This window comes from Suncus etruscus, chromosome 2 (genome assembly GCF_024139225.1).
Source record: "Suncus etruscus isolate mSunEtr1 chromosome 2, mSunEtr1.pri.cur, whole genome shotgun sequence".
Classification (NCBI taxonomy): Eukaryota; Metazoa; Chordata; class Mammalia; order Eulipotyphla; family Soricidae; genus Suncus; species Suncus etruscus.
Window position 1 is genome coordinate 40,210,843 of NC_064849.1, and position 12,109 is coordinate 40,222,951.

A 12,109-nucleotide genomic window follows, 5' to 3' on the forward strand; every position below is an offset into this window, starting at 1 on the left:
GAAAATAAAATGGAAATTCTACTTTTAAAAATGACAAAAGATGGGAGTGAAGAAGACTCCAGGTCTCAGATTCTTTGGCCAATCTCTGAGGGGTTGTAGAACTGGGCTCAGAAAAGACTGACTGGGTGGTGCCCTTGAACCCTCTGGAGAATCCATTCCCCAAGCCTTTAGTGCAATGTCCTTTCAAAGGAGAGGGACGTGCCTGGGCAAGAGAATATATATACAGGCTTGCTCACCCCTTGACTATAGAGGGTGAAGTACCGTGAGCTAAGTCTCTGAAACAGGCACCTAGAACAAGAGGAGGAGGGGTGTTGGGTTTCTAACAGCATAGATGAATGTTAAACTGTTAAATGCAACCAATGACCTATATAGCTACAAACTACCAGGATAGCTAAAAAAAAAAGAAAAGAAAAGAGAAAATGAGCAAACCACTTACCATGTATGAGTAAAGGGTTCATTAAACCATGAACTCCAACCACATGTTCTTCCCCAGTCATTTTGGTAAGTCAGACTTAGTGTATTCTAAACACAGCCTGTAATTGTGGGTACATGACTTCATCTTAGTTATTTCAAATCTAAGGTTTCCTGAGTTAGTGACTTCATGTGACTATCTGATGATGACAGAAGGATACAGAGAATCTGTGATCTATTTGTGGTTCCCTGAGCACCTACATGCACATCCTGCCATTGACATGGAAATTATCCCCACAAAGCATTAAGTGTTCAATGATAGATATAATTGCTCCATGGTTGTTGTGTATGTAAACATTTCAATGGGATTATTATGTTACTAACCCTACCCTGATCGTGATTGTGCCCTACCCTACGGTGTGACCTGGCATTCTGTTCCCACCCTAGGGTGGTTCCTGATCCTACCATTGGGTGGTACCTGATTCTGGGGGATAAAAGCAAGGGTCTGTGGAAGGCAAGGGGCTTTTTGGCTGGAACTGATGCTGAGGCTTTGGACTTCAGTCTTGTCCACCGAATAAAGCTAATATTTCCACAAGCCTGACTGTCTGCGAGCTGTTTACCTGCCGCTTTACCTCAGAACCATCAGCTGAACAGGGTGGCAGACGCGTGCTCCGAGCTGGAGGGGAAAGACCTCATCCTCCATCCCTCCATCAGTCAACCTCTTCAGGGGCTGATTTGCAACATATGGTGCCTGAGAACTCACAGTATATACCATTGTCCACTTAAATTCCTTAAAACTGAGTTCCAATAGGATTTCCTGGATTTTGTTTGCTGATACTAGGAATAGAACCCAGGGTTTCACACATACAGATATCCTTTTAGATACTCTTTTATCTTTTAACCACATCCCAGCCCCTAAAAGTTAAGTTCCAAAGTTTCCACTACAGGTTTCCATAGCTTCTGCATATTTTATTAACACTTCCATTATTTACATAATAGGTAGTTATTGTTTTAAGGATAAGGACTAATGACAGATTTGCATTCCCAGCATCTAAGAGCACAGAGGCATCATAGGTAGTTAATATTTGTTGTATCAAACTACAATGGGATGTTTCATGTGTGGGAGCCCAAATAAATTCCTGTATGTTCTCTGTGCTGCCCTGACAAGCACCATTACAATATTAATGCCACTCCGTGCTCCAGCACTGAGCTGGGGTGTGACCCAAAGCCAAAAGACAAGGAAAGCTTTTGTTTACGCAAAGTCTAATTCCTATAAAATGAAAATGTTAAAATACCTGTCAGGTGCCTGAAAATGAAGAAAACATTAAATAAAATATTTTAAAACACTGAATGTTGGTCCATTAAAGTCTAAGTTAAAAAAAAAAAAAAACCAGGGGCTGGAGCGGTAGGGCACACAGCTGCCAGAACAGACTGGGGTTTGATCCCCAGACACCCATATGGTCTCCAGAGCCAAGAGCGATTTCTGAGTGCATAGCCAGGAGTAACCCCTGAATGTCACCAGGTGTGGCCCAAAAACCAAAAAAAAAAAAAAAAAAAAAAAAAAAAAGAAGAAGAAACCACACAATTTAGTAGATTACTACGAGTGTACGCTGTTGGAGAACCAAAAAGGTGAAATCTCCTCATTAATGTAACATGGAAGAGCTGTAAAAAGCAGTTAACACACCCAGAGAGTCAAGGCTAAAATTCAGAACCTGGGGTATAAAGAATATTCTCCTGATGATGGATATGTTTAAACATGAAAGCACTTAACGTGGAAATGCCCACTAAAAAACACTTAGGTAGTAAATTTTAGAAGTAGAAAAAGATTAACTATACCAAGTATTCATACTCAATGGAACAACTAGAGCAGTCATAACTGATAGGAATGTACGGTAAATGGGGAAATTGTGAAGAACTGCTGCCCCATTTGTTGGGTCCCATTTTCACCTTTGTTGATTGTTTGAGTATCCGCAAAGAGCTCCCAGAATGAGAAATTGATTCCCATCCCCTTGTTCCCTTTTGGGGGAAGATCTTGGTAATGTTTATCCACAGCAAATAATTCACACAGACAGGAGGGTTAAGGGTTAAAAGGTTGGGTGAGGAGAGTCTTGTCAGTCTGCTGCTAGCTCCAAAAACCTAGAGCCAGCCAATCAACTCTGGAAACAGCCCCTGAACGCCTGTCACCCAAGCTATTTATTTGGCTCTCAGCATGCCTCCACCTGGAAGGTCAAGGTGGGACAACAGGCAAAGGATAATCTTATGGAAATATTTCATATACAACAAAGAACCATATGACATCATCTTAGGAAGCTAAACACATAGATATGAGTAGTCATTCCAAGTCTAGGCATTTATCCTAGTGATATGGATGCAGGTAGGCACATTAAAATGGGAAAATATTACATATGCAATCAAGCTCTTATCTAATAGAGATAAGAACACAAATTTTGTAAGGCAGTGGGGCCTTATACCCTGAACATGGTCATAATGACTTGGCTCAGGTCTTATAAGAATGGGCATTGCCCATACACCCCTGAACCATGGATACTATCTACAGAAACAACCACAATTGTCTATAACTTCACCAGGAAGCAAACCTCTACCAGGGAAGACCCTACCATTGCCCTGGCATCGACTTACTCCAAAGAGGGTTCTCTTAACACCCAAAAGACTTAGCAACAGGAACAACCTGCTTGTAGGGCAGGGCTCTCTGTATTGCCCTCTAATGGTGAGGTGAAACTAGAGGACGCTCCACATCATCCTGACTTTGATAAAGGAGATGCACAGAAACCAGAATCTAACTACAGAAAGCTGACACCAACAACAGTGAATATGAGAAAAAAATTTTACCGGGACCATAGAGAATGACTAGGGGGTCAGATAACCTATTATGCCTGAAGCCCAGAGTCGGTCTTATGCCAGAAAATTTCAGGAGTAAGGTCTCCTTGTATTTAGGCCAAGGCTTTTCCTTTCCATTCCCCCCATATTTTGTTGGACCTATGCAAACAACAATTGCCACTCTCACACCAGTTTTTTTTTAACTATTTAACTGTATTTTTTTTAACTCATCCTTAAAAAAAAGAAGAGCTTACTAAACTTTCTGCTAGTGCTTTAATGAGTTCATTGGCGATTCGATAATTTTCAAAAACATACTTGCTACTGAATTTTTTCTTCCCTTTCTCTTCCATCTCTTCACTTTTTCTTTCAATTTTCTATTTTTTTAATCATGTTGCTTTTGGTCTCCCTGAAACAAATGTATTAGGATCAGTTATGTCAACTATGTGATGCATTTTCTCTAAATAAATAAAAAATATTAATAAAAAAATAAAAAATGGATGCAGGCCCAAAAAAAAACTTTATTCATGACCAGGGTCAAGGATGAAGCAGAGGGCAGCATGAGGCACACCTGTGGCAACTACTGTTTGGAGCTTGGCTCTGAAGTAAATATTCTGTTGTAGTTTTATCATGATTTTGTAAAACTTTCCATTGGGGTATTTTAGTAAAGTATTATGGGAGATTTCTATGTTATTTCCTACAATGGCAAGAGAATCTACAATTTTTTTTGTTTTGTGGGTATGTCCAACGGGAGACCTGGTGCTGCTGTGGGGACCATGCAGTAGTGGCAGAGATCAAACCTCCTGCAATCAGGTCTGAATCTTGCATGGGGTGGAGGAGACAGACAAGCTTAAGTGGTTCTATCCCCAGCACCATGTATGACCCCCAAGTCCCACCAGGAGTGATCCCTGAGCCACCTCCAGTTGTAGCCCCAAAACAAACCACAACAAAAGTCTATATTTTTAAAAGACAAAGAAAAAAATCAAGAACCAGTATACAAAGTGTTTTTCCTGACTTCACACAGCTGCAAGGACAGAACTAACTTGAGAACCTCAGTGGGGCACACCCTCTGTCAGCGTGTCTCCTGTCCTGGAGAAGCTCCATGAGCAGTCAGGGTAGAGGGAGTACTGCCCCAGCAGCTGTGTACTAGCTTCCAGGAAAGAACCCTAAGAGTATAGTTAGCACTTTGCATGACTCTTAGGCCTCAAGTGAATCTATTAACCTATATGTCTTGAGTGTAAGATAAAGTATAGGATTATAGTTCAAGACACTTCCTGGTGTGACCCACCCTCCCAAACACAAATTTATAGGTTCTCAATTGACTATGTAAATATAATTTTGTAGCAAATGAAGTTCTCACTGGAATATATTGGACGGATGGATACATGGATAGATACGGGGCCAGAGAGAGAGCATGGAGGTAAGGCGTTTGCCTTTCATGCAGAAGGTCAGTGGTTCGAATCCCGGCATCCCTGATGGTCTCCTGAGCCTGCCAGGAGTGATTTCTGAGCATAGAGCACTGTCGGGTATGACCCCAAAACAACAACAAAAAAAAAAACCCATATATGGATAGATAGATGATAGATAGATAGATAGATAGATAGATGATAGATAGATAGATAGATAGATAGATAGATAGATAGATAGATAGATAGATAGATAGATAGATAGGAGGTATTACTTTTGTGATGAGAGTAACATAAAAGCTAAATGGACCCAGAATTCACTGAATTTTAATAGCCTCATTGAGAAGCTCATGGCAAGGAGTCACCTGCCAGAGTTCTCACAAATATGCAGCACAGCAGGTTTTGCTCACAATCTTATGCTTGACAATTTCCTTCACCCCTATACTATCTCTCCAGCCCCTACATGAATATAAGTGGACCTGTAGATTAATGGATCTGTGGATTCATTTTAGATGGTCACAAGAGCTTATTACTAATATTACATTGTGCTTGTGAAAGCTATTTACAGTAATAAGATTTCTGCAGCTGTGATCTTCATCCATTCCTTAGCTTGCCTGCAATTTAAAGGTGATCTCATGAAACTATTTAGATCTTTTGGATCAATAGACACCCCAAAATTCAATAGTTGACACAGAAAATGGAACCAGGGTACCAGAGATTTCTATTTGTAGAGTAATTTAGACTCGTGAAGAAATATTACAACATTTCTCTAAAGGAAAAGAAAGTTGAGAGGATGCATAGCATTGATTCCACTTAAGAGATGAATGATTTCTTTTTTTTTTTTTTTTTTTTTGGTTTTTGGTTTTTGGTTTTTGGGGCCACACCCGGCGGTGTTCAGGGGTTACTCCTGGCTGTCTGCTCAGAAATAGCTCCTGGCAGGCACGGGGACCATATGGGACACCGGGATTCAAACCAACCACCTTTGGTCCTGGATCGGCTGCTTGCAAGGCAAACGCTGCTGTGCCATCTCTCCGGGCCCATGAATGAATTTCTAAAGCAATCTACATAATAAGAGACCTTACCTTAAGTGAAATAAACTTAATGCGAGTAATTCTTACTTCCTGTGCTTTCAGCACTTTCTTTCCTACCCAGTTATATGCACAAATATTGCCAGTTTTTCTTTTGGGATTTTTTTTGGGGGGAGCCATTTGGCAGTAGTGATCAAGTGCAATTTCCATCTTAGAGCTCAGGGGATTCATTTTCTGCAGTGCTTAGGGGACCCTTGGTGCTGGAAAACTAATTCAGAATACTCATAAGCAGAGCATGTGCTTGAGCCCTGGTCCACAGATATTTTCTTTCTTATTTTCTTTTACTTTACCTTATTTCTTTTTTTGGGGGGCACACCCTGTGACACTCAGTGGTTACTTCTAGCTATGCGCTCAAAAATTGCTCCTGGCTTAGGGGACCATATGGGATACCAGGAGATCCAAACGCAGTCTGTCCTAGGTTAGCATGTGCAAGGCAAAGGACCTACTTCTTGCGCAACTGCTTCAGACCCTTTATCTTCTTTTTTGTTTTTGTTTTTGGGTCACACCTGGCAGTGTTCAGGGGTTACTCCTGGCTCTACACTCAGAAATTGCTCCTGGCAGGCTCAGGGGATCATATGAAATGCTGGGATTCAAATCACCGTCCTTCTGCATGCAAGGCTACCTCCATGCTATCTTTCTGGCCCCTTTATCTTCTGTCTAAAAAGAATTTTATTGACTAAGAGTCTGTGATTTCAAAGAGTGATGAGTGTAATTAGAGAAATAACTACATTGAGAACTATCCTAACAATGTGAATGAATGAAGTAGAGCCTGTCTAGAGTACAGGTGGGGGGGGAGGAGGGAGACTTGGGATATTGGTGATGGGAATGTTGCACTAGTGAAGGGGGTTGTTCCTTACTTAACTGAAACCCAACCACAATCATGTTTGTAATCAAGGTGTTTAAATAAAGATATTAACTTAAAAAGAATTCTGCGATTTACAATACTGCTAGTAATTGTTTTTATGCAAATAATTCCAACACTATATCCATGACCAGTATACCCACTTTCCTCCCTCAAGAACTCCAGTGCCAGCGCCGGGGAGGTGGCGCTAGAGATAAGGTGTCTGCCTTGCAAACGCTTGTGTAGGACGGACCTCGGTTCGATCCCCTGGCATCCCATATGGTCCCCCAAGCTAGGGGCGATTTCTGTGTGCATAGCCAGGAGTAACCCCTGAGTGACAAATGGGTGTGGCCCAAAAACCAAAAAAAAAAAAATAGAACTCCAGTGCCCTCTATCATCAGCACCCTCCAACTCAGACAGATGGAGAGACATGGATCAGTACTCATGATGTACTTTGGTCCTTTTTTGCTACCCTACAACATACCTCGCCTATGAAAGATCATTCTGTATGTATCCCTTCCTGATGTCACATGATATTCCTTAGTTCTAGCAATTTCGTTGATTTGCCAGGCTTTTTACTCTCGACAACGGAAAAGCAGTTTAAGTGCCTGATTTTGTCACATATTTTGTTTATTTGTTTTGTTTGGGGGCCACACCCAGCAACGCTCAAGGGTTACTCCTGTCTCTGTGCTCTGAAATCGCTCCTGGCGGGCTCAGGGGACCATATGGGATGCTATAAATCAAACCCAGATCCATCCCGGGTCAGCCACGTGCAAGGCGAATGCCCTAAGCCCTGGCCCCTGTTTTGTCACGGTTAATACTGATCAGGAACTTTCCTGATCTCTGGCCTCCCTTTGGATTATTTGCTGTCATAACTCCAGTCACCATGGTGGAGGGTAGACTTTGGAACTGGATGAAGTTGAGTTTGAAACCCAATTTCTACCCTGCAGAGCAGAGTGGTCTAGTCTACACTGGCTAACCCCTCAGAAGCTTAGTCACTGCTTCTATATACTTGGTGATGCCAACCAGCTAATATCCAGCCTTGTAGGACCACTATATAAAACACAATGTGGCTACGGAGTCTGAAATCAAAGTGCCCCCTAATGGTACCTGGTAACAATTTCCATGTGAACCCTGTAAATAAGTGTTTTTCCAAGTCCACTCAAAGCCGTGAAAGTTCATTCAAATATTTCCTTGAATAGCCAGAGAATGTCATTTCAAACTCAAGATGACTCAACTCCTTTTTCCGTATAGGAAGCAATTGGAGGGAGAAGTAGCAACAAAAAGGCAAGATCTGGTCTTGTCGCTGGCTTGACACTCAGGTAAGGCCTCTGTACTCCAGAGAGTGTTAGAATTGTGCCATATGATAATGATGCTGTGAGGCTGTGAGCAACGAGGACAAAACTGTTGGTAGGAAAAGAGAAATCGGTGTTTTCCTTCTAGTGTGGGGGATTCTCCCACACACAAACACCAAGCAACTGTCTTGATATCAGTTGGGGTCCTATGCCTCAACTCAATTCTGACACCCTACCCAGAGGTAGAATCATAGTCCACCAAGTTTGCCCCACAACACACACACAACACACACACTACTCACCACACACACACACACACACACACACACACACACACACACACACACTCTTTCAGGTTGTCTCCTGTGTGCTTCTGACCCTGTGCTTACAGGTAACAATCTGGCCTCTGCCAAGAGGCTACAAATCAAAGATTCCTATGACTTCCTCTCTTCTGGATTCAATTCATTTGCTCCAGCAGCTCACAGGATGTAGAGGATAAAATGCTTGCACTTAACTGCCTGTTGTAAAAGGATCTGTCTGATAAAGGGCACAAGTGATTGTACAAAGAGAAGAGACGTATGACTTTCTAGATGTGTGACTTTCTAGGCCCCTCCTGAAAACCCACTTATTTTTGGCTTTGGGCCACACCCAGTGGTGCTCAGAGTTACTCCTGAGTCTGCTCTCAGAAATCACCCCTGGCAGGCTAGAGGTGGGGTGGGGTAATAGAGGTGAGAGGAACCATATGGGATGCAGGTGATGGAACCCAGGTCAACTGCATGCAATCAAATGCCCTACATGCTGTGTTATCACTCCATCCTGAAACCCCACTCTTGCATCTCCTGTCACCAACCTGAAAGCTCTCAGGACTGTCTTATGGAAAGTTTTAAGGGGCAGGGTGAGGGAGGGGGTTCACCTAGATGTACTCACTCGTGACCTCCATTGTCAACTCCTCTGTCCCCTCTATGGAGTGGCAGTAGGGGAGGATGAGAAGGCCAAACTTCTAATCATGACTTGATATCTCTTTAGGCAACCCTCATCTGTCTCCACCCAGAAGTCACTCCATAGAGCAAAAACTACTCCTGAGACTCTTCTCACTTAGGAATTTATGAGAGTTTGAGAAGGCCTGTGGGAGGGACAGAGAGACAGTAATGCAAGGGAAGTTCCTGGATCTCAGCTATCACAGCTCCTGGAGCAGAGACCTATATAAAAATTGTCTATGATCTGACATTTACAAACAAAAAGAGAAAGGCAGTGCCATATAGATACTTTGGATCAATTTTCAGTGTTCTATAGATCAACTTGAAATTCCTAGCAACTATTTCCATGGATCTGGTAGTCTGAGCAACATGGTTAAGAGCAAATGTTTTGAGTCAGAATAACTGCTTCCTAGGTTCCAATCCCAGCTTCACAACTCACTCTCACTGGCTTTGCATCCTTGGGAAAATTACTATTCCATCATAAAACTGTTTCCTCATCTGAAGCCTCAGGATAACACAGCTCCTAATGCCAGTTCCTGTAAGGCTCACAAGACTGCATAATTCCTGCACATAGCAAAGCACACATTGACTCGCCATTTTGTTGTAACAGACTATGCTAATTATCTTGCAAAAGATCACACACAAGTAAAAAGTAGAATTTCTGGTCTTCTAAGTGCAAATTCCTGCTATACCTTTTTTTTTGTTTGCTTGTTTATTTGTTTTGGGGTCACGCCCAGCAGTGCTCAACACTTATTTCTGGTTTTGCATTCAGAGATCATACCTTAGGAGACATTATGGATGCTGGGAATTGAGCCTGGGCACAAGACAAGTGCAAGACAAATACCTTACCCACAGTACTAGCTATTAGCTCTCTGGCTTCTCCTACTCTACTTTTTTTATCTTATATGTTTCTCTATTGAATTCTTTTTTTTAATATCTTTATTTAAACACCTTGATTACAAATGTGGTTGTACTTAGGTTTCAGTCATGTAAAGAACACCCCCCTTCACCAGTGCAACATTCCCATCACCAATGTCCTGTACCTCCCTCCTCCCCACCCCACCCCACCTGTACTCTAGACAGGCTTTCTACTTCCCTATTCATTCACTTTGTGAATTCTTTTTTTTCTTAAGTGATTAAAAAAAACCATAGGATATTTAGTGTTTTTCTCAAAAAAAATATTTTTGAAATAAAGTAAAAATTTCTAATTATAAAAATTTTAGCATATTAATTATTATTTAATTACATATTCTCTAGTAAGTTCTTTCATTGTTCTTTCTATTGACTTGCCGAAAAGACTCTCACTTCTTAACTTCCCTATAATAAAGTTTCTAAAAGTTAAAATTCTATAGTAACTACACAAAGTTCAGTCTTGCCAACCAAAAATTATTTGCCTTTTATTTGACAATATAGAGCCCATAGTAGCATCTTCTCCCTTTTGCACGAAATGATGACTTCAACTGTTTGTGTATTCAAAGCTGTTCTTGAATATTTTCCTCCAGCTTCCTTCAAACAAAACAACTGACATAGCTGCAAGTCACGCTAGCTTTCTGGTTCACTGCCTACTTAGGCATAAATAACTGGTGTACTTGCTCCATACTTTACTACCAACAGGCTTGGCACAGGTTCAATCTCCTTGGGCTCTGAACCTTGTGGAGTCCATAAAGTTAATCTTCCAGACCAACTTTTGCCTGATGTGAACTTGAGACAAGGTAGTCATGGAGAAATGCACATGGACTCTCACCTTATTTTAAAAAGTTATTTTTAATGGTCTAAAGGAAGCTTTCACTAGTATGAACCATATTTAAGGCCATAAAATAAAGGTTAATGTATTTCAAAATTTTAAATCATACAAAATCATTTCTCTGACAACAATGCCATTATATTAGAATTCTATAATGAAAAGGTATCTGGAAAATATTTCCCAAGAGAATGGAAATTAAATGACACACTCTAAAAGAATCTCTGGTCAAAATGGAAGTAATAAAAAAATTAAAAAACTAAAAAATGACTATACAACAAATCAATTTCTGGGAGGTATTTATTTTATCTATTTATTTTTGTCTTTAGGGACACAGCCAGTGTTAAAATTTACCTCTGGTTCTATGCTCAGGGATCATTCCTGGCAGAGTTTGGGGAGAACATATGGGATGCCAGAGATCAAACCTCAGTTGGCTGTGTGCAAGGCAAGTATCCTATCTGATGTACTCTGGTCCTCTGGGAAGTATTTAAATTGTTGTTTAGAAAACAAAGCTTACTTTAGAAAAGAGGATATATCAAAACCAGTAATATTGGTCAGCTTTATTTGATCTGGCTGGGGGAAAAAAGTGAAAGAATCAAATTACCAACATCAAAACATGGCATAGCAGGGGCTGGCAATATGGGCCTGGGCTTTGAATTCCAGCTCTGTAAGACTTCTGAACATCATAAGATGTAACCATATAACAACAATTATAATTACAAGAGGAAATTACAATGGCACAAGGAACACTACTGTATATATCCCACAAACTTCAAAAGGTTAAAAATATAAGTATGGACAGTTTTAGTCTAAAATTTAAATTTATGGTTGCAGTAGGCAAATTTCTTGAAAGCAAATTTCAATTCCTTGAATTTTCAACACTCACTGAAGAAGAAATAAATGCCCTTAATAGTACTTTATTGCTACAGAAATATATTATGCAACTTTAAAACATTTCAACAAAGAAAACACTGGAACCAGGTGGTTTTACTGGAAAATTTTCACAAACATTTAAGAATAAATTATACTAATTTAATGTAAACTTCTCCATAAAACAGAAGGAGACATTTCCTAACTCATCTTGTGAAATTAACATTACCCAGATTCCAAAACTTGACTAAGTTTCAAAAGTCTTAAAATAAACATCAATATCTCTTGTAAAATATTACACAAAAATCTTTGTTGAACTATAACTAACCAAGTACACCAATATTTCAAAGTAACAGAACATCATAACTAAGTTGGATCTATCTGAGGATGCAAAATTAGTTTGACATTTTCAAATTAGTCTATATAATTTACTTTGCCAACAAACTAAGATGAATTATCGATCACCTCAACAGATGCAGAAAACATGATGAAGTTCAACATGCATTTATTTATTTTATGATAGCCTCTCATTGAGGCCAGGGTGATAATACATTGGGTAGAGTGCTTATCTTGCACGAAGCCAATCTGGGTTCAATTGCTAGCACCATCTATGGTCTCCCAAGCTCAACAAGGGGTAGGCCCTGA